This window comes from Lemur catta, chromosome 17 (genome assembly GCF_020740605.2).
Source record: "Lemur catta isolate mLemCat1 chromosome 17, mLemCat1.pri, whole genome shotgun sequence".
NCBI lineage: Eukaryota > Metazoa > Chordata > Mammalia > Primates > Lemuridae > Lemur > Lemur catta.
Window position 1 is genome coordinate 2282288 of NC_059144.1, and position 23038 is coordinate 2305325.

Below are 23038 nucleotides of genomic sequence, written 5' to 3' on the forward strand. Positions count from 1 at the left end.
TGTCTCATCCCTGAAAACATCGGATGCAGAACAAGCCTTGGTCTCGGAGCTGGGGAGCCTGGGTTCTGGTCCCAGCTCCCTGACTGATTCAACGTGTGACCTCAGACAAGTCGTGCCCTCCCTGTGCCTCAGTTTTCTGCATCTGCCAAAGGGGTTAAACATCTCTGCCCCACCTCAAATCACAAGAGGATTGTGAGACTCCAATTAGGTAGCAGACATGCAAAACCTTTGGTATTTATAACATTATTTACACATGCAGAATACAACCTTAATGTTTGAAGCGCACTCCCATCCTCCAAAGCAAGTAGACCATCACGATTTTGCAGTTTGGGTCATTTTTGATTGTTAGAGGGCACTTTTGGAAAATGCAGCCCTGAGGGTGAAATAAATGTCTGATATGTTTGCCCCTCCTGTGAGAATACCACTTCCAAATCCTGGAGCAAAACCTAAAGTGTCTCAGTTTGCATTTGCTGCTAGACTAGTCTTTCTGGGCTTCTAAGACGGTGCAGTGTGCAGACCAGCCTGGTCCCTAAGGTCTCGGTGCTGTGGGCTCACTCCTCCCCTTGTTCACGGAAGACTGTCGCCACCCCCGCCAGCCCCCAGTGCTGGGATGGCATGCAGCTGCCCACTCAGACTGGACACTGATCGTCGGCCACTCTGCAGAGCGTCCTCAGCGCTCCCCCGAAAGCCCGCGCTGCAGCAGAGCTCCCCGTGTCTGCCAGCCTGCCAGGTTTGCTCTCTTGGCAAGGGCGCGTAGAATCAGCTTGTCAGTGCCGCCTTACGGAGGTGCCCAACCAGCACTGATGGTGCCTCCCTATTTATAAACTAGGAAGCATGGGCGCTTAGGAAGTTTGTTCCAGGAGGAAATTGGGCTCCCACAAAAAGCCGACTGCTTCCTGACGTGTTCAGGGAGCAGCTGGCCCTCGAGCTGGGCAACACTGCAGCGCAGCGGGTGAAGCTGAGGCGCTGGGATCAGCTCGCGGCCGGAGTCCAGCCCGCTGGTTGCTGATCAGAGGCCTCAGCAAGGCGCACGGTCGCTCTGAGCGTCACTTTGCTCAGTTTTGTTTCCAGACGGGAAGAATGAAACCAGCCTTGCAGGGCTGTCACAGGGTTAGAGGACACCCTGTGCTCGGCGCACCCGGCGCTGTAAACGGCAGCCTTTCTGTCTGTGGCATCGTCGTCATCGGCGCTTGGAGACGCTTTGTTATTTCAGTCACTCGGCAGGTCGCTTTCCTGTGGAAGCAAAACTCACGTTTAGGATTCTTTCACTTTTTCTTCCTGGAGTCTTTGATGTCTGTATACCCTGCTGAAGTTCAGTTGTGTTTCTATTTTTTCATCCAACTACCATTTTTCACTTTTTACTTGATAAGTCATCAATCCTTGGGGCTGCCAATGTCATCTGTTATTTCTTAAGAGACATTTTAATGTATAATGAGGTGTTATATTTTTATTTAAAAAAGGAAATAGTCATTGTTTCCCTCCTTTAAACTGAGGCTATTTCTAGATTGTGTTGCCCACCTACGTCCACTTGTACTGCACACTCTTTAGTCTTCGGTTCCCCGTCAGCACCGTCTTGTCCCCGCCTCCTGGAAATAACGGGGCTGCTCGCTCCTCACTGTCGCCCTGGCAGCTCCTAAGATGTCTTGTGGGGCTGAGTTCACGAATTAGGGGCAGGAGCTGGAAGCAGCACTAGAAACACTGGATTTTCTGGCTCTGCTCAAGTCAGCATTCCTTGTTCAGAATAAACCATTCCTTGGACATTAATTCTTACAACTTTTTCTTAATTCAGGGCTGGGTGGGATGGGCCACGCTCCTCCTAGAGTGAAGAGACTCGAGTGCCATTAGAAACACGGACCTTGCAGTGGTGGTGTGGATACCGAGTCAGTTATGTGTTCACCTTGCCTGCAGATAGACTCAAACTTAGCAATTCGAGGCTCTGCCAGCCCGATCACACTTTACATTGTTATTATTATCAGATACTTACAAGGGGACGATCCATTCCCTAGGGAAAAATACAGAAAAGTCTCTACCTAGAGAAAAACATTCTTTAAAATTTCCTCAAATTACTGCTTAAACACACACACCACACGCACATGAACCAGTATAACAGACTTCTTGATTTTCCACTGCCCCGCCTTCATGCATCCTATCGGAAATGCTTTCAAGTTCCCACCTGAACAGGTTAAAATACCCATTTCTCCAAGTCCAGTTCCTCCTCTTCCATGATGTCTCCTGGGACTCATGGCAGCTCCGTCCCGAGCCAAGTGTAATCTCCTCCATGGACTCTCGCACACACTCGCTGTGACTCTGATTGCTGTCAAAGGCACCACAGTGTTTCTCTGGCCCATGTGCCACCATCCTTGCCCCCGGGCTCCCACAGAGGCTGGGTCCTGCTCATATCTGTCCCCTCACCCCATCCTCCTGGGCCCAGCTCACAGGGGCAGTAAACAGTTTTTGACTGAATGAAACAAAGGTGAGCCAGACACAGCAAACTCTCTGCGTAGGGACAGCTTTCTTCTGGGGCCCTCCTGTCTCCTTTCTGACTCTATTGTCACTCTCCAGTGCGGGGAGTTAGCTACGCTCCCACCAAAAAATCGGGTCTCTTAGGCAGGGGTCGTAGCAAAGGATAAGGAAATAGCAGAATACAGAAATAAAAGAATACACAGAGACGAAAGTACAGTTTTATAGATAATAGATTTATGAAAGGGGGCGGGGGGGTCGGGAGACCCCCCCAGCATTCCTGTGAGCTGTGAGGCTACGAGTGAAGTTTCACATCAGTATTTATGAGCACAGTGATCAGTTGCCAGGGGTAACAGATTTACGTAATAACAGGAAGTTCATTTTAGGTTAAAAGTCTCTCAAAAGGCTTTTGTAAATCCCTTAATTAACTATCTACGTGAGCAAACAGTTACAAAATCTTTCTAGGACAAACTTCTAAGTTCTAAGGTAAAACTCACTTTTGCAGAAATGTTAAACAGAAATACAGTGGCTCCATATTTCTTTATCTAGTTATTGTGGATGGACACGGGTAGTCAAGAATGAAGCAGGAACTGTCCCTTAGGCTAACTGCTTTTAGCCGCAGGTGTCTGTCTGCCAGGCAGGCACTCTTTGATCAGCTCTCATCCCGTGGCTCCATGCAAACCTGCTTTGTCATACAAAACAGGCGAAAACCACAGGTTTGAGATGCAGCATCACCTTGGAATGCAGCTGCCACTGACCACTGAGACGCCCTCCTGAGGCGATGAACTAACACGCTCACATATTCCTTCAGGGCAAAGCCTTGCACAACTCCTGAAATCATTTCTGTCTCTATATAGCAATAATAATCTATGGAGCAACACCCCAGGGCTTTTTTCTCTCTGGGTCCCAGTGCTTTCCCAGGGGCTGTCCCCAGTGGGGTGCCTCATCCCCACCACCTGCTTCAGAGCGATGTCTCCGTGAATGTCAAGTTCCAAAGGAGTTCTCCCTTCCCACTCCCCCAAGCCCTCACTCCCAGTCCCGCACTGGTGAAAAGATAATCCAATTAAAGCAATAGATGCCCAAGCAAGAATCGTGTTAGGATTTACCTTATGGCTTGAAATTCGGGCACTGCAGGACATGCTGACAATACAGGCCAGGGGCCACACTGTGAGTAGCAAGGATCTAGAACTTCAGCCTGTGGCCAAACCGGCCACATCTATTGGTTGCTGTATCATCTACAGTTGTTTTCTCACTTCAAGTGCAGTGTTGAGACCCTGTGGCCCACAAAGCTGAAAATATTTCCCATCCGTCCCTTTAGAGAAAAAGTTGCAGACCCCTGACATAGAATGCACACCTGGGACACTAGGTGGGCAGATTGCAAGTGCACGTTTGCCTTGCTCTCCTGCAAAACCCAGTGAGTTTCAGAGGCTGGCGATTCAGCCTTGTGGGTTTTCGTGGGAAGAATTTACAGAGGAATCTCAGGTCCATTGGCCCTCACCAGGTTTCTAAACTGTGGCGCCTTGTCAGTAACCTCTCCCGGCCAGTGTCACTGACACTCACTCTCTTCTCGCCTTCCACCACCCCGTGCCGGCAGCTCCCCCCAGCAGCCCTGCACATGGTGTCTCTGCATCATGCACTTTTATTTCCACAGCACTTGCCACATTGCGTGGCCCACAGTTACGCACCCTGCTGCTCCCCTGGAGCTGCCTGGAGGCAGGTTCTCAGTGGATGTAGAAGCTGCAGACACTCCCACCTCGGCCCCCAACAAGGGCCACATTTAGCGAACACCTACCACTTTGAGGATTCGTTCCGTACACCGTGCCTCTTCTGTGGCCCCATTTGCACTTATCGCATTTCCTCCCTATCCCACTTCCTCCCTATCCCACTTCCTCCCTGTCCCATTTCCTCCCTGTCCCACTTCCTCCCTGTCCCACTTCCTCTATCCCATTTCCTCCCTATCCCACTTCCTCCCTGTCCCACTTCCTCCCTGTCCCATTTCCTCCCTACCCCATTTCCTCCCTACCCCATTTCCTCCCTGTCCCATTTCCTCCCTGTCCCACTTCCTCCCTGTCCCACTTCCTCCCTGTCCCACTGCCTCCCTGTCCCATTTCCTCCCTGTCCCATTTCCTCCCTACCCCATTTCCTCCCTGTCCCACTTCCTCCCTGTCCCACTGCCTCCCTGTCCCATTTCATCCCTGTCCCATTTCATCCCTACCCCATTTCCTCCCTGTCCCATTTCCTCCCTACCCCATTTCCTCCCTGTCCCATTTCCTCCCTACCCCATTTCCTCCCTGTCCCACTTCCTCACTGTCCCACTTCCTCCCTGTCCCATTTCCTCCCTGTCCCATTTCCTCCCTACCCCATTTCCTCTCTATCCCATTTCCTCCCTATCCCATCCTCGAGCACAAAATCAGGATGCAGCCTCTCCTATGTTTGATTACTAACTGTCACAAAGGACAAGTAGCTGCTTCTTCCTGGGTGCTCACAGACACAATTAATGGAATTTCCTCTAAATGTCTCTGCATTTTGTGGCTACCCCCTCAGTACACGCACACTCTGATTCTTTCCACCCTGCAGGGGCAGTGACAAATTGATATGTGAGCCTTCCCCAGGCACAGAAACCGCCATCCTTGCATCATCCTAATTCTAAAGATCTATTTCTACAACCACCTTGTGTGCTGATTTCACTGGCATTTTTAAATAGGAATTCATTTCACACATTGCTATGGCCTGAATATTTGTGTCCCCCTAAAATTCATATATTGAAATTCTAACCTCCAGGATGGTACTGTTGGGAAACAGAGCCTCTGGGAGGTGACCTGGTCATAATGGAATTAATACCCTTATCAGAGACCCAGAGAGCTCCCTTGTGCCTTTCACCACGTGAGGATATGGCAAGAAGGCACCATCTGTGAACCAGGACCAGGAAGCAAACTCAAGGGTGCAAACCCACTGGTCATAGCAGCCTGACCCACTGGTAAGAGTGAGCCCATCAGTGGCTCCAGTTCTGGCCAATCAGAAGAGAAATTTCTCTTTCATTGTGGGAGAAATGGGTAAGGGTTGATGCAGACATGCCTGGCAGAGGAAAATGTGCAGAAATTCTCCTTTCTGTGAATTACCAAGCTGTCAGGGAACCCTACTCTCAGAGAGACCAAAATCAAATAAGCTAGGATTTATTCACTCACCTTCTAGACATCTTCTTCCATAGAATTTCCCACCCTCACCAATTTGCCACTCTTCGAGGTCATGACAAAAATGTGATGGTGGTGTACAGAGGTGTCTGGACCTCTGGGAGAATTAACCCCGCCTGTACCTTGGAGGGCTTTGGGTGCTGCTAAGGTCTTGGCACTGGCCCATCAGCCCGCACAATAGCAGGGACACTTGGAGGGCACCACCTCTGTCAAGACCAGCAGGTTGGGAAGGGTCAGCCACGCAAAGAGATGATGGATGATGATGCATCCCAGGCAAAGAAGAGCAAATGGGCAGAGGCCCCGAGTTAGGAATCTCCCCGGGTCCTTCCGAGAACTGTCCCCACGGTGGCTGGAGCTCGATGGGTGGAGTAAAAAGTCCAGATGAGGCTGCAGAGCCCAGTAGGACCAGATCGCAGAAGTCCCAGGACATCGCAGCGAAGTTTAGGTGTGTGTGATGAGATGCCCTCCAACTGCTGGGCCAGGGGGGTGGCTACCGTGCCAGTAATAGACAATAGGTGGACACGAGGACAGGGAGGAAATTGGCAGAATACCAGTTGGACGGATCGTGCAGCAGCCCGGAGAAAAATGATGGGGTTTGTCTCAGGATGGTAACCCTGGCGGTGTAGAAAAGTAGATTAATTAGGGTATTTCTGGAGGACTTGTAGGAGGATTGGACTGGAGGAAGGACTTTAGAGTCAGAGTGACCTGGCTGTGTTACCTTGGGCAAGTCACTTGAAATCTCTGAGCTCCAGTCATACCTTACAGAACCATCATGCAGATTAAATAAACCTTATATTTCAAGCCCCTATCACCCGGCTTGCGATATACACCCAGTGAAAATATCTTCTCCCCTCCTCCCTCCCTCTTGTGAAAGCAGTAACATCTCCAGATGCTTTGCGTTGAGATTTTTCTCCCATCTGCTTCTCCTCCTAGTGACAGGATGTCCCCCCGCCCCACCCATATCCTGCCCCTACACACACACACACACATACTTACTTTAGCTCCCAGATAAAAGCATTAGCCATGTGGAAAAGAGATCTTAGTAAGAGTCCGGTGGAGTATTCTGAAACTCTCCTTGCTTGTTCACAAGGAGATTTTTCTAAGGGCCCAGTGTACCTGTTAGCTTTCTGCTGTAAGCAATGGGAATCCCAGCTCCAGCTACCTTCCAGGAGAACAATGTTGTCCCTCTTAATAACGAGTCCAGGGGAGGGAAATTCCTGGCACAGAATGGTCTGCAGGGTGACATCCACGGGGGCCCACGTTTGTCCACCCTGCTGCAGTGGCATCCGTGGTGTGCTGGCATTGTCTGCAGGCTGACGGCCCGCGTGGGTGCTAGGTGGCTGCCACAGTCGTGCACAGGCACAAGGGCACTCCGGGCAGGCAGGAGGGAGTGGCCTTCCCGTGGCTCCCTCAGAGAAGACGAGCTTTTGCCAGAAGGCCCCAGGTTCTCCCTCACGACGTGTTGGTCAGAGCTGGGTGACACGCCCGTCCAGCACCAGCTGCTGGCCTGGGACTGGGACTGCTGTGGTTGGTTTAGGCCCCCGCAATCCGCTCTCTGAAGCAGGCGGCGAGCTCGCCATCTCTGCGGGATGCGGGAGTGAGAGACGCACTCGGCCAGAACTGAACTTCTGTTAGGAAGGCGGAGGGGAAACAGATTTTGGCCAAGCACACAGCTCTTAACAAAGGGACACTGGGACCTCATTGGATTTGGGAGAAAACGTCACGGCTCCGTAAACAATGGTCCCCACACAGACTCTCCCGGCTCTCACTGACCAGAGAAGAAACAGGAGACAGCAGAGACGGGAACTGCACGTTTTCTCACTACGCGCCTTAAAATCCCACTCCAAGAAAACAATTAGCCCATGGTCATTTGTGCTGTGTGGAGACTGTCATTTGTAGGGTGACTTGAGCAGAGCTTAGGCAAAGGGAAACTGACAGTTATTAAGAGCCAACCCCATGCCCGGCCCTGGGCCACGTCCTCCTCTTGGTTTGTCTCCTTTGGGCCTCAGATTCCTGCAAGGTCAGCATCATTAATCCCTTTTCACACAGGCAGGAACTGGAGCCCACGGCGGGGGGGGGGGGGGGGGGGCATTCTCTCACACCACAGGGTGGCTTTCTAGACGTGATGAGTTGCACAAGTGCCCTCACTGGGTCTCTAATTCTGAAAACTAATCACCTGGAGAGGGAGACTGCCGGCTCCGCATGCCCCGGTGTCCCGTACTGGGACGCACTCACCAGCCCACCTGGGCCAAGGGCACAGCCCGTCCACCAGCGGGGAATAGCCATGGGGACGGATGGTGGCAAAGCGTGGCAGTTATCCCGGAGCCGTGCGGGCTGGCCTAGAGACTCACGCCTAGCAAAGAGAGTGCGGAAAAGGAAAGCAAAGAGCACTGTGGGGCAGGGGGACCCAGCGGACACCGCCCACGCCAGCGATGAAAGGGACCACCACCAGTGTACCCGCCCACACGACCTGATGGGAGGGCCACTTGGGCATGCTCATGTGCTTCCAAAACATTCGTAACCTCAGTCGAACCACGAGAAAACATCGGAGAAACCTCACCTGAGGAACATTCTGCAAAACACCTGGCCATCACTCAGCAAAAGTATCGAGATCATGAAAGATAGCGGAAAAAAACAAGAAATTGCAGATTACAAGAGACTAAGGAGATCTGACAAGTAAATGAAAGCCAAGCAACGGAGAAGGGTATTCGTGGGAAAATGGGTGAAATCCAAGACTGATGTTGGAAAGTTACACCTGACAAAGACAAGCCTCCTAACTGTGGGTGTCGGTGGGGCTTACATGAGGGACAAGGGCTGCCACCGTGTCTGTCTGTCCCAGTTGGTGCAGACTGACATCAAGCCTACTGGGGGACAGAACCCCTCCTGGATGCAAATCCCACTGTCCCCCTTATGAGGGAGGCTGAGAGGCCAAACGCAGTCTCACCCACACAGCCACCTGCATTCGTGAGTTGGTCCCTTAGTCCCTTGTTGATCCCCTGGAAGGACAGGCCAGCATCAGCAAGGCTTGTTTGTGCAGAATTCCTTTGGCCTCAACCTTCTCATCTTTGATGATAAAAATCTTGCTTTTTCTCCAGTGTGGGATGGCATCTTTCACATGGCAATTTCAACTTCTTTTTAAAAAACAGCACGAAGTTCAGAGTGACCTTCTCGTACCTTCTGTTTTTCAAGTGCTTTGAACTTAAGTAGCCAATATGCCAGAATAGCATATTTTAGCCACTTCAGGACTGCTGATTTTTTTCACTTCATGCATTGCTGTTATCATCATAAAAGCTCTCGCTCCTGGGCTCCAGCAGTCCTCCTGCCTCAGCCTCCAGAGTAGCTGGGACCACAGGTGTGTGCCACCGCACCCAGCTAATTCAATTTTTTTTCTGTAGAGATGAAGTCTCGCTCTGTTGTTCAGACTGGTCTCATACTCTTGGCCTCAAGCAATCCTCCCGTCTCAGCCTCCCAACAGCATGGGGATTACAGGCATGAGCCACCATGCCCGGCCTATAATTATAAAAGCTAATTGTGCCAGAGATCGGGGAACACTAGCCTGCTACCCTCCGTGCCACCTCCACACACAGCGACTGCACACACTGGAGTGAGGCAGAGCTGGACGGCTTTGTGTCCAGCTGGGGCTTTGATCCCAAATCCCAGTGTGAGAGTCTCTGATGCTCACTCTCCTAGAATGCACAATGAGGGTCACTTTCCACCCAGATCACAGAACTTACACGAACAGAATCAACGCAAGCCTATTCTTTTCACTGCTCTCTCACTCAAATGTTGGATTAATGAAAAACAGCAGATCCTGTTGGTGCCAGCCCAGACCTGCTCTAGACCCTTCTACCAGCTCTGAGCAGCCCAGCCCCTGAGTGCCTGGCTGCTAAGGGCTGGCCCCCGCACTGGGGCCTTCCCTGGAGCACTGGAAGAGCCTGAGAGCTCACCCCTGCCCCTCCCACCCTGCAGCTCACAGCCAGTGCCTGACCAGTGCGGGAACACAAAAGCCGAGCACCTCTGCCTTGGGCAGCACAAACTCTGAGATGCCATCTCTGCTTCAGCACACCCCTCAGGACCAGGATGCAGCTGGGATGTCACCTAAGATCACACACCCACCGAGCCTCTTCCCTTGCCTGGGCTTTGACCCGCCCCCTCACCGGTGCCCCTCGGAGCACTTCCTCAGTGACTCACGGGCACCAATGCTCAGTGCAGGCCAGTCTGCACTGCGGAGGGGAACAGTAATTATGAATACAGCAGTGAAACAAACAATGTAGCCCTTGCCTTGGTGAAGCTAATGGAGGAGAGCTATCGATCCACTGATTGAATTCCTGCCAGGCACTGAAGGAGGGGTGAGTACCTGTATTCGTGGACAAATTCTGTTGGCCAAAGTAGGGGCATCTCTGCAACAATCCTCTATAGACGCTCATGCCCTGTGGCCCATTCCCAGTGCCCCAGTTTCTCAAAGGCACTGTGCTGCCTTCAGACCCAGAGCCTAAAGAAAGAGTGTCCCTACTTAGTGGCAGGTGGACAGCCAGCCCCAGGGCTGTGCCTTTGTGCCGGTTCTCTTGGGAACAAACGTGTGCTCCAGGCGGCAAAAGTCCCGTTCTCTCTGTCTTCCCCTTAGAAAGGAATCTCTTGAGACTCTGCCTTGAAGAAGTAAGGTTGTCTCTGATGTTTTTGTGTTTGTGAAGGGTTTGTGTGTGTGTGTGTGTGTGTGTATTTTCTTTTTGATCTTCCCTGGGAGAAAAGAACTGAGGATCTGTGAAAAGCTGTGGATGACGAGCTCAGGAGACGAAAGGGTGTCTTTTCCCACCCTTCTGAGCTTTTCCGACTGCGAAAGACGAGCAGCACCAGAGAAGACGGAGGGTGGGCGGGACAAGAGCTCGTCCTCCAGCAGTTCCTGAGTCCGGCTTGACAGGACGCCGTCCTGCCCAGGTGACCCCACGGGGACGTGCCAGTGCCCCATGGCACTGCCTCGCTTAGTCCTCACAACAAATCTAGGATTCGCGTTATTTTTCCCATTTAGAGACTAAAGATTGAAATGCAGGAGGCTGAAGAACTTGCCGGAGGCTGCTCTGGTAATAAGGACCCAGGATTGGGACCCAGACCTGTCCACCTCAACAGCTGAGCTCTTCTTGCTGATTCACAGACACCCCATGGATAATTTCTGAAAGGAAGGCATTGTTAGCAAGCCAGCTGGCATTTCTAACAAGGGGAAAATCACTGCACACAGTGCCCCTTTGTTTGCTTAACCACCTGTGGCTTAACCTATTGTCTTTAAGAGTTTGTTTTACTGCACTTGAAAAGTACTGAGCAGAGAGAAAGGGAGGGCAACCCTCCGCCACATTCGCAGACCACATTCCCAGAAGTCTGATAAAGCCAGCCTGGCAGGAAAAAAGGAAAAACCCGCCTCCCATTACCATTCTGCAACAATACAAGCCCAAGCCCCTCATCCTCGGGGCCAGCACGTCTTCCTTCTTTCGTGCCAAGCCCTTCCTCTCTTGGAGAGTAAAATAAACTTCACGCTTCAAACCTATCCTAACCTTCAAGTCGAGAATCCTTTCTGGTATGAGCTCCCTCCCTAACAATTTCATCCACCGCCTCCTCATGCCACCTTTTTAGACAGATCCTGTGAGGGTTAAATGAGTAACAGATGGTCACCACTACACCTGAGTGAAGCACTGTGCAAATGCCACCGTGTATTGTCATTGCTGTCATGGTGTTGCACCTGCTTTTGTTACTGCTGTATTGCCGCCACCACTCTGGCTGTTGCTGTTGACGACAGTTGCTGTTGACGACAGTGTTGCTGCCGTTGCTGCTGGGATGGTGCTGCTCATACTGTTATTGTTGATGCTGTTCCTGCTGCTGTTGTTGATGTTGCTGTTGTTGCCATTGTGTGGACATTGCTGAGATGTTGTCACTGCCATCGTTGTCATCGCTACTGTGAATGCTGTCGTGCTGCTGTTGTTGACGTGGCTGCTGTTGATGCAGCTGGCGCTGCTGTTAGCATCCCCAGGCAGAGTCATTGCTTTTGTCACGGACTTCTAACCCAAACTCAATCTAAACCAGCCACAGTTTACCAGCTGTGCAGGGAGAAACGCATTCCCCGCTCGAGTGTTTCCACACAGGTGAGAGAATTTCCGTGCTGCTCCCCAGGGCGGGAGGTGCGAGAGCCGTCTGCAGCTGCCCTCTGCCTCCTCCCTGGCCGGGGCTGCTCCCCCCACCCCTCCTCCCAGAAACCTGCGCCTGTGACCGGCACAGTCTGCCTGAGTCAGGGCTAAGCTAGGCGAAGCCCGTGTGGCCACGCACCCCACACACTCCAGGCACAGGGACCAGCTCAGCCCTCACGGCTGGTGTTCTCATCTCCATCTGTCTCACTCCTATGTCTGATCCACCTCAAAACTGGGAGATGAAGAAAGAAGTACTGATTTTCCCTCCAAGACACCAAGAAATTCGTCACGATATAATTCAATTCACTTTTCAGCTTCCCAAAGAGGCCTTCCCTTATTTCTGTGGCCCACGGTGATCTCTGCCACCTGTGAATTTGTGCAGCTCACTATTGATTCACATGCCAGTATGCTGTGAAAGATCGAACCTGGCTAGACTGTGAGCTCCTTCAGGCTGAAAAATATCTTAAACACCATCTTCACTTAACCTGGTGCTAGAAACGTAGTGTGTGCTCAGTAAGTGCTTGTCAGACGAAATAAGCTGGGAGCTTAAAACTCAGTGATGTCCTCAGGTGGCTGAGTTCTTATGCCCCCCTACCTCTTTGAATAAAAAATACTGTTTTAATAATATAGAATTTTTTTAAAATATGCCCCAGAACTTATATATGATGCATGGATGCTCTTGATGGTATAAAAATGAGAACATATTAACCCTTCACAAAAATGGCCCTAAACCATTCTATTTAAAGTTATGTCACTTTTAAGGCCCATCGTTGGTAGCAACTTCTTACCATTTCATGCAATTGAATAAAAGTGTAAGTCCTGACCACGTGGAGGCACTGGCCAGACAGCAGGCTTCCAACGCCAAACACAAGGGGTTTAAAGCCCGAGGGGTTTCCAGGTAGGCATTCACTGAAGCTGCATTTCACAAATGACATTCTGCGGGTGCCGCGAGGGGCCACCGGAGCCGGGGAGGATTCCTGCTTCTCCCCGGAGTCAGTGGTGAGGCTCTGCAGGGTGCTCACCCCTCAGCTCTCGGGGGTGTTCATTTTTGCTTATTTATTCATTTAATTATTGTCTATATCTAATATGTACAGCATGAGGTTTTGATACACACAGTGAAATGATTACTACAATCAAGCAAAGTAACATATCCATCTTGTCACAGTTACCTTTCGTGTGTGAGAAGAACACCTAAAATCGACTGTCTTAGCAAGTTTGCGGCATTCGATATAGTATGTTTAACTGCAGTCCTGCTGCTGCACGTTGCATCTCCAGACTTACTCATCCCACATCACTGCAAGTTTGCACCCTTTGACCTATGATTTCAGGGTTTGTCAATGCCTGGATGGCCCACAAATTCCAGATGATTGGGGTTCCTAGAACATCTGACCACCTCATAAGTAAAATTCTTGTTTAAAAAAAGTATTTCAGGCTCCTCATGGGTCTGAAAAAGGACACTCATCTAAGAAAGTTGCTGTGTGACGCTGTGAGGGTGTGCTACGTGAATGTCAGCTCCCTGAAGGGCGGGAACTTGCAGGGGGTGTTCCCTGCGGGGTCCCTGATTCTAGAACGGTGCCTGGCCCACACAGTAGATGCTCCATTAACTACTGGTTGGGTGTGTGAGTGAACGAATGAATGAATGAATGTACTTTGAACACTGTGAAGCACCACAGAAAGGTGGGAGCCTGGGAGTTTTTGCATGACCTTCAAAGTTTAAAGCATTGTCCAGCAGAACCTGCCTCATAGCAGTGGGATAACTGCTAAAGGGTTAATATCACTTCTGGGGACTTTCTCCCAGAGTATTGTCACTCAGTGCTAACAAATTTCCTGTGATCTATGTGTGATCTTGTTGGGAGGGGGTGGTGGATATTAACCTCCTGCTAATTTCATCAAATTAACATGTCTGGGCTTCTTGTTCAATGACTTCCAACACCCAGGCAGTGTGTGCACAGGGCTACTTCAGATGCAACTGCACCAAGTGGAGTCTTCCTGGCCTCGACATCCTCACGCGCTGAAGAGCTCTGACATCCTGGTTTCCTCCTGCAGCTCGCAGTTACCTGTCGCTTAGCGCGGCACCCGGCAGGAGGACGCCGCCGCCTCCCATCGAACGAGCAACGGAACGGTTGGCGGCGGGGACACAGTTTATTTTCTCTCATGTCCGCGCTCTAGGAAAACAAGCAGATTGTTTCGTATTTACCATCTCCCTCTTCTTTTTGTCAGCGGCGCAGCTCCCTGCTCCAAACGTGTGTCCTGGCGGGCGAGCCGTGAGCGACGGCGGCAGTCGGGGCGCCCCCGGCACCGGTCACAGGTCCCCTGGACACACGCCCACAGGAGGCCCGGGTCGCTCTGGCGGCCACGGCGACCCCGTCCCCCCGCCCGCGCGGCCCGCGTTGCCCCCGAGCACGGACTCTCGGCTCCCCGCGCGCCCCGCACGGACCGGAACCCCGGCCGCCGCCCCGGCGGAAGCGGCCCCCGCCGGGATTCTGACCGGAAACTGCGTCCCGTGCTCGCCCCGCCCGTCCTCGCCGCCAAGCAGATATCGCGAGAGCGCCTGATCCGGAAGCGGCGTCCCCAGCCCGTCCCGCATCCCAAGGGAGGCCGAGAAGGGGAGTCATCGGCCGGCCCTGTCGGGAGGCAGGAATGAGCTCGGTCAGCCCGGGCTGTGACAAACTGCCGCAGGCTGGGTGGCTGAGACGACAGTTACTTCTCGCAGCTTGGAGGCCGGAAGGCCGAGATCAGGGTGCGGCCGGCTGGGTCCTCGTGCGGCCTTGCCGTGCCGTGCGCGCGCTGACGGACGGAGTGGGGACAGGTCCCCCGTCCCCTGCACGGGCGCTCAGCCCACCGTGCGGGCCCGCTCTCAGGACCCCATCCAAACCTGATTACCTCCCAAGGCCCCACCTCCAAACGCCATCCCATTAGGGGCTGGGGCTTTAACACAGGTATTGGGGGGCACGCACATTCGGTCCACAGCAGGTGTCTCAAGGAGAGAAATTTTTCAAATACAGGAAGGGTGTTCCAGAGACAAGGCAGCCACAAACATGGCAATATCCACTCTAGCCTTTCCCTTACACACCTTTCTTCTGCAGTGTCACCACATAGTAAGTAGTTGCTCGATAAGATAAGTGGTGGCACCTCTTTTCCCTGTCCACGCCTGTTTAGACTCTGCCGTCTCCACACGCTGGTCTGTCTGCTTGGGTTCCTTGCTTGGAATGTCCTTCCTTAGACCCTTTCCCTACAACCAGAGCTTTGAAAGGATGAACAATTGAATTCAACATGCCAAGGTTCACCATATTCAACTTTAGCAATCAATTTCAAACACAGATATATGCAAATATTCAATGCAAATGTATTTCGAAGATATTATTCTCTTAAAAAATCGATATTGACAGTGTACCCATCATATTAATATCAGAACCTTAGTGCCGCTTGCCCAGGGGATGCTTACAGAGCTTATCTGTATTGCTTGGTTTCTACCTAATGTACTTACTGATGTTGTTAGTTTTTTGAGAAGCACATTTAATAATTTAGAAGCAATAAGGAAAAATATTTTTACATAAAAATTTAAAAACACTTTTGTGACCAAAAAACATAAAAATTAAAGTGACAAACAATACACTGGGGAAATATGTGGAATTTGAATCACAGTACATAATACAAAATTATCCCTAATATATAAATATGCGTAGAGTTTCCCAAAACCAAAGGAGTAAGAAAAACCCTAGAGAAAAATGAGCTAAGAGAGGAATAGACAATTCACAGAAAAAGAAAGATTCTTAATTGTATAAAAAGATGCACAACCTTGTCATCTGAGAAAGGTAAATTAAAACTATTCTAAAACTTTCGACTAAGATGTATTAACAAGAACCAGATTTATCCTCCCCCTTGGAAGTTTTATTTAAGTGGACAAAAGATGCAAAACAATTAGTTTTCCAAAGACGTTGGACATTAGGCAACAAAGGACAGTGAGCCTGAAAGATGGGGTGAGCCTACAATTGCCCCACTTTCTGCCTTGAGAGATCTTCCGGGCACTGCGGCAAGAAAAGGAACCCAGGAAGAGCCCAGGGGAGTTGGGGGTGGCCAGAGATCAAGGGGTATAGAGATCTGCAAAGGGCCACCTTCCACTTTTCCACAGACTACCATCAGCACGTGCACGTGAGAAAATTACTTAAGGCCAGGGAAAGAATCACCAAAAAGGATGCCAGGGGACAATATTCTGTGCTCCTATCAAGCTGGGAATAGTGCTGTTTTCCACCAGCTGAACTTGAAAACCTTGCAATTCAGAAGTCATTCGGTAGAAGATTCATAAAGATCTTGTCTCAGTAAAAGACACCTGCACTAGAATGTTCATTGCAGCACAATTCACAATTGCAAAGATGTGGAATCAACCCAAGTGCCCATCAGTTCAATGATTGGATTAACAAAATTCGGTATACCATGGAGGACTACTCAGCCATAAAAAAGATGAGTTAATACCTTTAGCAACAATCCGGATGGATCTGGAGAACATTCTCCTAAGTGAAGTATCACAAGAATGCAAAAACAAACATGTACTTGCTGTTAAACTGGAATTAGCCAATGAGGACCTATGTGCACAGAGGGAAGTAAAACTCAGTGGAAATCAACCGGGTTGCGGGGGAAGGGGCAAAGACCTACCTACTGGGTACAATGAACACTGTTTGGGTGACAGGCTCACGTATAGCCAGGACTCAAGCATTACAAAAGCCATCCGTGTAACCAAAAACATTTCTACCCCATCAATATTTTGAAATAAAAGAAATAGTGGAGAATAATTAGCTACAGACTAAACACTGCTCTGGTCCCATCTAATAAATTTTAAGAAACAGACTCAAATGGATCAAAGTATTTCTAAGTTCTTAACTTCATACTAGAACAAAGCTGAAGAATAGTTAGTTATAGGAATACAAAAATACCCAGCACCTGACGAGCTAAAATGACCTTCAGTCAAGGAACATCAGGCAAGCAAAGAAGTAGGAAATGTGATGCAAAATGAAGAAGAAAAGAAATCAGCTGGACTCAACCCAGAACTGAAACTATCAAAATTGCTCCTGCTACTTGGGAGGCTGAGGCAGGAGGACCGCTTGAGGCCAGGAGTTCTAGGTTGCAGAATACTGTGATCATGCCTGTGAATAGTCACTTCACTCTAGCCTGGGAAACACAGCAAGACCCTGTCTCTAGAAATAAAAATGAAAATAAATTGGTGTCACTAACACATTCACTAGAAGGGAATTTATGGCACTAAATGCCAATATTAGAAAAAAAGAGAGGTCTCAAAGTCTAAAACCTCAGATTCCACCTCAAAAAACTAGAGAAGGGGAACAAATTCAACCTGAAATAAGCTGAATAAAGGAAATAAAGAGTAGAAATCAATGAAATTTAAAAAAACAAAAACAGTAAAGAAAGTCAATGAAGCTATAAGCTAATTCTTTGAAAAGATCAATACAATTGATAAACCTATAGCCAGGCTGATCAGGAAAGAAAAAGAGAAAAGGAAAGAAGGGCAAAAAGAAGAAAGGAAGGAAGGGACACAGATTACCAATATCAGAAAGTAGAGCAATGACATCACCACAGGCTCTACAGAAATCAAAAGAATAATAAGAAAATATCATCAGATAATGTCTTATTTATGCTGATAAATTAAACAACTTAGATTAAATGGACAAATTTCTTGAAGTACATAAACTACCAAAGATTATTCAAGAAGAAACAGATAAGATCTATACACGCAAAGAAATTGAACTTTCAGTTCAAGCCTTCCAAAAAAGAAAATGCCAGGTGCCAAAATTCACTAGTGAGTTTGAACAAATATTTAAGAAAGAAATAATACAATTCTTTTCACACTCTTCCAGAAAAGTGAAGTGAGAATATTCTTTCCAACTCATTTATGAAGCCAGCAATATCCTGATTCCAAAACCAGACAAAGATATTACAAGAAGAGAAAAGTGTGGATCAATACGCCTCATGAACTTAGGTCCAAAACTTCTTAACAAAATTTAAGGGAATAGAAACTTATAATGTATTGCAAAAAAGTATAACATATCGTGATCAAGTTGACTTTATCTCAAGAATGCAAAGTTGATTTAATATTTTAAAATCAATCAATGTACTTCACCCTATAAAAGAATGAAAAAGAAAAACCATGTGACCATCTCAATAGATGAGGGGTGGAGAGAGAAAGCATTTCCAGCAACCATTTCTTTTTTTCTGGCAACATCCATTTGTGATTAAAACTATTAACAAAATAGGCATTGAAGGGAAGTTCCTCTGTATCATAAAGGGCATCCATGAAAAACCTAGAGCTAATCTCATACTTAATGATACTTAATGATCAACAACTGAATCAGGAATTAGGCAATTACATCTGCTCTCACCACTTCTACTGAACATTGTCTTGGAGGTTTTAGCCAGTGCAGTAAGGCAAGAAAAAGAAATAAAATACATGCAGTTTGGAAAGGAAAATGTAAAATTGTCTTTATTCAAAGGCATCATGATTATCTAAATAGAAAACCTGATGGAATTTACAAAAAAGCCACTAAAACTAATGAGTAAGTTTAGCAAGCTTGCAGGATCCATGCAAACATACGAAAGTCAATTGTATTTCTGTATATTAGCAATAAAAAAAAATGAAATTTTTAAAAGCAGCATAATTAATAATAATATTGAAAATATTTAATATTTATGGATACATCTGAAAAAAGTACCCTGAAAACTAAAACACTGATGAGAGAAATTTTAAAAGACTTTAAAAAAAGGAGAGCTATCCTCTATTTGTGGATTGGAAGACTCAATAGTGCTAAGATGTACATTCTTCCTAAACTGATCTATAGATTCAACATTATCTGAATCAAAATCACAGCAGTTCTTTTGTCAAAATTGACAAGTAATTCTAAAATGTGTATAGAGATGAAAAGGACCTATACTAACCAAAACAACTTACTTTGTAAGAGAAGAACAAATGTGTATATCTAACCTGAGTTAAGACATCATAAAGCTACAATAATCAAGAAACTGTGCTGTTGATGTCAAAATTTTAACAACTAGATCAACTGAACAAAATAGAGAATACAGAAATAGACTCATTAATATCCATATAACTGATTTTCAACAAAACAATTCAATGGAAAAAGAAGTCCTTTTAAAAAACGCTGCAATAGGCCAGGCGCGGGGGCTCATGCCTGTAATTCTAGCCCTCTGGGAGGCCGAGGCGGGTGGATCGCTCGAGGTCAGGCGTTCGAGACCAGCCTGAGCGAGATCTCATCTCTACTAAAAATAGAAATAAATTATCTGGACAACTAAAAATATATATAGAAAAAATTAGCCGGGCATAGTGGTGCATGCCTGTAGTCTCAGCTACCCGGGAGGCTGAGGCAGTAGGATCGTTTAAGCCCAGGAGTTTGAGGTTGCTGTGAGCTAGGCTGACGCCATGGCACTCACTCTAGCCCGGGCAACAAAGTGAGACTCTGTCTCAAAAAAAAAAAACAAAAAAAAAACGCTGCAATAATTGCATATGCAAAGAAAGAACTTTGATCCATAGCTTGCACCATATACTACAAAAAAAAAAAACAAACCTCAAAATGGATTATAGATGTAAATGTAAAGCCTAAAACTATAAATCTTCTAGAGAGAAACATAGAAAAAGCCCTTTGTGACCTTGAGTTGAATAAATATTTCTCAGGTACACACAAAAGCAAAATCTATAAAGAACACAGTTAACAAATTGGACTTCATCAAAATTAAGAGTTTCTGTTCTTCAAAAGATACCACTGAAAGAATGAAAAGACTAGCTGTAGAATGGGAGAAAATATTCCCAAACCACATATTTGATAAAGGATTTGTATCCAGAATATATAATGAACTCTCAAAACTCAAAACTAATAAAACAGCCCAGAAAATGCTTCACCAAAGAAGATGTACAGTTGACAAACACATGAAATCCAAATTAAAACTGTAATGAGAAATCACTAATTGCCCATCATAACGATTAAAATTTAAAGGACTGACCACGCTCATTGTTGGTGAGGATGCAGAGGAACCGAAAGGCTCATATGCCGCTAGCGGACTGTAACATGGTGCCACTGCTTTGGAAAACAGTGTGACAGGGTCTTATAATGGTTAATACACACCCATCATGTGATCTAGCAATCCCACTCACAGATATACATCCAGAGAGATGGATGCACATTTTCACACAAAGACAAACACAAGTGTCTGCAGCAGCTTTATTCTCGATGTCCACACCTGGAACAATCCAAGTTTCTATCAATAGGTGGGTGCATGAACAATGTATGCTACGTCTACACTGCTCTGCAATAAAAAGAATGAACTACTGACACTTGCAACAACATAGATGAAACTCAAAATAATTAAGCTCACTGAAACAAGTCAAACAAAAAAGATTCTATACTGTTTGGTTCCATTTACATAAAATGCTGTAAAGTACACACTGACCCGCAGTGACGGAGCAGGCTCGCGGCTGCCGGGCACGAGGGAGGGGCCCCAAAGCACCACAGAGAGACCTTCGTGGAGGATGGAGATGTCCATTGTCTCAGCTGTAGAGGTGGTTTCACAGCTGTGTCCACCTTTCTAGGCACACCAATGTGTACATCTTAAATACGTGCAATTTATGATATATCAACTCTACCTCAATACAGTTTTTTTTTTTAAAAAGACTATGTTAATATACTATTTCTCACCTCTTAGATCACCAAAATTCTAAAACTTGGACAACATTTGCTGCTGGCAAGCTTGTGGGGAGGCAGAGCTTCCTTCAGAGAAGCCCTTTAAATTTTAGTCCCCCCAACCAGGGTCTGAGAGTTCCCCAGCACTGCACACTCATCCATGCTAATGAATCTTAAAATTTTAATTTTAGCTTTTCCAGCTGCTTCTGACCTTTCCAGACAGCAGAGTGTTAGTCTAACTGCAGTAATAAAATTGCTGTGTAAGAATGCAGATTGTTAAGGGACAAATCAGGATATGTAAAAAAGAAGGAAATTCATTTATTCACCCATTTTCCTTCATTCCACAACTATTTATTGAGCACCTACTAGGTGTCAGGGACTGTTCTAGGGACTTGGGATACAGCTGTGAACAAGCCCATCACCCCGGCACTGGCTGCAGACAGTAAACCACCCACCCAGTCGATAGGTTAGACGGCGATGGATGTTTGGTGAAAAATCAGAAGGGATGGGAAAGAGAGAAGCTGGAGGGAGCAGTTATTTCAAAGAAGGAGGTCAGGCCAGGCGCGGTGGCTCACGCCTGTAATCCTAGCACTCTGGGAGGCCGAGGTGGGTGGATAGCTCAAGGTCAAGAGTTCGAGACCAGCCTGAGCAACAGTGAGACCCCGTCTCTACTAAAAAAATAGAAAGAAATTATCTGGACAACTAAAAAATATATCTATAGAAAAAATTAGCCGGGCATGGTGGTGCATGCCTGTAGTCCCAGCTACTCGGGAGGCTGAGGCAGGAGGATCGCTTCAGCCCAGGAGTTTGAGGTTGCTGTGAGCTAGCCTGACGCCACAGCACTCTAGCCAGGGCAATGGAGTGAGACTTTGTCTCAAAAAAAAAAAAAAAAAAAAGAAGAAGAAGGGGGTCAGGCAGGTCTCTGTGGAGTGCTGGAGGAAGGTGATTTGGAAGGGTTGACAACAAGCTTCTGTAGAGTATGTGGTTTCCTTTCTCCCGGTACCCGTCTGGAATTCAGGAGTGACTTCCCATCTTTCTTCTCAGGCTCTCAATCTCCCCATGGTGTTTTGAAACAAGTCTTTCTGTGGCATGTGGATGTCTTTGCCACTGTAAGCTCAGAGTCCCAGGTAGTGACTCTCTGAGCCTTGTTTTCCTTTTGTGTAAAAATACATGATTAGTAATTCACGCATTTTTTCAATAAACATGCATCAAGCAGGTATTATAGTATGTGTCTTGCCCTGTGCCAGGTGCTGGGATGGAGTGAGAAGACAAAGCCACTGCCCCACTGAGTTTATGCACGGTGCAATGGACTCAATGTCTGTGTTCCCCCAAGTCTTACGTTGAAACCCTAATCCCAATGTGATGGCATTAAGAGGTGGGGTTTTTGGTAGATGATTAGATGGTAAGGGTGAGACCCGCATGGTGGGATCGGTGCCTTGGTAAGAGGAGGTCAGAGTGTTAGCTAGCTCCTTCTGCCAGGTGAGGGTACAGTGAGAAGTCAGCAGTCTGCAACCTGGAAGACAGCCCTAGCCAGAACCTGATCACTCTGATTTCAGACTTTCAACCTCCAAATGGTGAGAAATAAATATCTGTTGGTTATCAGGCACCCAGTCTGTGGGACTTGATTGCAGTAGTCCGAGTGGACTGACGTGTACGATTTACCACGGTGAGGAGTGTTTCAGACAAGACGTGCAGGGCCGTGCAAGCGTAAGCAGACAGCTGAGCTGGTCTGGAGTCAGAGGATGCCTCCCCTAGGAAGGGACATTTAAGTTAAGACCTAAACAAGTTAGCTGGGTGGAAGAACAAGGATGGCGCGTGCGCGTGCACACGCGTGTTGCAGGGAGGAGAGGCATTCCGGGAAGCAGGAGCAGGTCCGGTGCAAAGGCCTTGAAGCAGAGAATACCCTGGTACTTTTCAAGCCACTGGGAAAAAGACCAGTACCAGGGGAGCTGAAGCCGAATGCTTAGCTCACAAGGTCATGAGAGATAATATGATCCCCTGAGAGAGGGAAAGTCGTTCCTCTCTTAGGTGCTTAGTTCACGTGACTTCCTTTCTTCCCTCCTAGGGCTTTGGCCCACAACCGGTGTGTAGGGACACTCGCCACCCCGTGGAACCTCTCAGGCTTTATTATTGCCTTTTTTTTATATTTTTTATTTCAGCTTATTATGGGGGTACAAAAGTTCAGGTTATATATATTGCCCATGTCCCCCCTATTATTGCCTTTAATTGAGGCATGCGCATGTGCACACACACACCCACACACACCCACACACGAGAGCAGAGATTCTTGTATTCAGTTTGTAGATGAGAAACTCAAGCCCTGGAGAAAGCGACATCAATAACTCCTTGTTTTGAAGTCAATTCAACAAGCACTGACCCATTCCTAGAAAATGCCAGCTACTGGTTAGCATCTCAGCTTGCTGTAAAGGACCCTCATTTGCCAATGCCCACAGCTTTTCTTGGGACCTCTTAGAAGAACCAACACACTTAGCCCTCTGGGACCAACCACGCAACCTTGTCA

The 23038-nt window shown here is 47.8% G+C and overlaps 1 long non-coding RNA gene across 1 annotated transcript; it reads right to left on the reverse strand.

Moving 5' to 3' along the window:
• Positions 1–204: 204 nt before the first annotated feature.
• Positions 205–9021, reverse strand: LOC123622182. Its single transcript, XR_006729430.1, has 3 exons — positions 6648–9021; positions 5646–6265; positions 205–1233 (listed from the first exon to the last, which is right to left on the reverse strand). It is a non-coding gene; the product is annotated as an uncharacterized LOC123622182 (long non-coding RNA).
• Positions 9022–23038: the final 14017 nt, after the last annotated feature.